Here is a 2,925-nt window from a genome sequence, read left to right on the forward strand (position 1 = left end):
AGAGCCACTTATGAGTGAGTACATATGGTATTTGTTTATCTGGGTCTTGGTTACCTCACTGAGGCAACTCAGAGTCACTTTATAATATGTCATATAATATTCTTATTTAAACATGTAATACTTCTGTCATGGCATGGTGGCCCTTGCATTGAAGTCTATAAATTTTTAAGCCATGAGAAACTGTTGGAGTTGTGGAGTTATTTGCAGTTATTTATAATAATAAGTAATTACCATGCATCCCTCCTGTAAAAATAACTGTGTTTTCTTTATTAAAACAGTGATATATGCATTTGGGAATTTTTGGCATTGTACACTATGAATATCTCCAGTTTTAAGCAAAATTTTGTCTTCATCTTTAAAAATCATCTAATTAAAGTATAACCATAGAAAATAAGCATGTAAGAATGAGATTTTCAGCAGTATCCAAGAAATACACACAGACTACTCAATGCCCTACTCAACAAGCATAAAAAGATGTGTGGGAGAAAGGAAAGAACATATAATTTCACCTGGGACAACTAATTATAGTTATATTAAATATAAAACCAAATCATTGACCTTGGAAAATAACACAGTTTTGTTAATATACCATGGTTATTACAAAAATTACACAAATGTAATTTGCAATGAGTTAAAAAAATCCACACAATGTTCACTTTGAATAAATGGAAAATATGGAGGTTATATAACATAAAATTATTAGTATTTTCATAATTAAATATTATTATTCAAGAAATTTACTTATACTTTTGATTATATTATCATTCTTTTTAAAGCTATATTCACAAAAATAGAGTAATTGGGTCATAGCATGCTAGTATTTTATACCAATAGAAAGCATTATGAAATTTATTGCAAAATAATATTACTTTATATCACTATAAGCACAATGGTTTTCATAATGTAACCTAATAGTAATTCTAACAAATTTTTACTAATTCTAAATATGGCAAGAAATAATTAAAGTTTTAAAATGTTAGTCTAATTTACAGTTAATCTTAAACTTCATATATTTCTTCTTATGAGATTGGTAATGCATAGCTTTTTTGGATTGCCTATTACTGTGGTTTTAGTAAGACTCTGACATTTAATATTATGAATTTTAAATTTTTATTTCATTTTAATACTTTTCATACTTTACATAACTACTATATTTACATAATCTTCATCTCACACACTCCCACTCGTTCAGTTCTGTCTGATCCCTACCCCATCTCAACTTTATGACTTCTTCTCTAACTCTTCTCTCTGTCTTTCTGTCTCTCTGTCTCTCTCTGTCTCTCTCTCTGTCTCTCTCTCTCTCTCTCTCTCTCTCTCTCTCTCTCTCTCTCTCTCTCTCTCTCTCTCTCACACACACACACACACACACACACACACACACACACACATTTTCCAGTCGCTGAGGTTACAGCCATTGCTAACATACCCAGTTTATTCTGTGCTGGAAATCTATCCAGAGATATATGTATGCTAAGCAAAAAATCTAAGTGAGATACATTCACAGTCCAAATGAAAAATTTTATATCTGTCTTATTTGAAGCAAGTATTTCTGACATTGATTTTTCTTTCAGTTTTTGACATATATATATATAATAAACAAATAAACCTATATCCTTGATATAGAAACACTTGTGTCATAGATATAAAATCTATATATGAATTTGTCTCTACACTGGGTATCTCTAAGATAATCTCACTGACCAATTTTAGAGAACATTGAATATATGAGACCATTAAGGAAGGGGTGTTATTTAATACATTGCATTTCTATATTATATTCTTTGACAATAATTTTGGAGATAGAGACAGAGCCCCACATTGGAGCACCGGACTGAGCTCCCAAAGTTCTGATGAGGAGCGGATGGAGAGAGATCATGAGAAAGAAAGTCAGAACCATGAGGGATGCGTTTACCCACTGAGACGGCAGGACAGAACTAATGGGAGACCACCAAGTCCACTTGGAATGGGTCTGATGGAACATGCGACCAAATCGGACTCTCTGAGGGTGGCTGATGGTGGAGGCTGACCGAGGAGCCAAGGACAATGGCGATGGGCTTGGTCTCTACGACATGGACGGGCTCTGTGTGAGCCTTGTCAGTTTGGTTGCTCACCTTCCTGGACCTGGGGGGAGTTGGGAGGACCTTAGACTTATCATAGTGAAGGGAACCCTGATGGCTCTTTGGCCTGGAGAGGGAGGGAGTGGGGGTATGGGCGGAAGGGAAGGGAGGGAATGGGGAGGAGGAGGGGAGGAGATGGGAATTTTTAATAAAAGAAATTTTTAAAAAGAAAAAAATAATTTTAAATAAACACTATTTAAAAATCATACCATATGATTTTTTCCACAATGTAATATCTACATCATTTTAGAATTTGTACTGATCTGTGTCATAATTGAGAGAAGAAAGAGTAGTGGTTACAGGAGAAGTCAAATGAGACAGCAGTTTGAAGATGTTGGAAAAGAAGAGGGGAAGGAAAAAGTTAGCAAACATTCCAGTTAGGTTATCCTTGCTGCCGACAGGCTTATGGTTATACACTAATAACTGATCATGACTTGTCATTTTATTTTTTATTGTTAAATTATTGTTAGCTTTCTGTCCCCGATATTGTCAATTTTCTACTACACTGTTTTGTCTTTCAGTAGTATGAAGTTGTCCTTGTAGGCATATTGCAATCTATACTTACATATGTTACCATTTTTATCAACCATGAACTATTAGAATGCTGTCTTCCTCAATTATATTTGTTGATTTCAAGTGTCTCCTGCTGTACTTGGTTTTTAAATGTCAACTTGTTTCGACTTAGAATCAATTGGGAAGAAAATCTATTTCCTAGGTTGTTCCATGGGCATTTTTCATAAGTAAGTGTGATAGTTAATTGATGTAGCAAAACCAAGCCCATAGTGGGTGGTACCATTCCCTACAAAAG

Source organism: Arvicola amphibius, chromosome 4, assembly GCF_903992535.2.
Source record: "Arvicola amphibius chromosome 4, mArvAmp1.2, whole genome shotgun sequence".
In the NCBI taxonomy this organism is placed as follows: Eukaryota; Metazoa; Chordata; class Mammalia; order Rodentia; family Cricetidae; genus Arvicola; species Arvicola amphibius.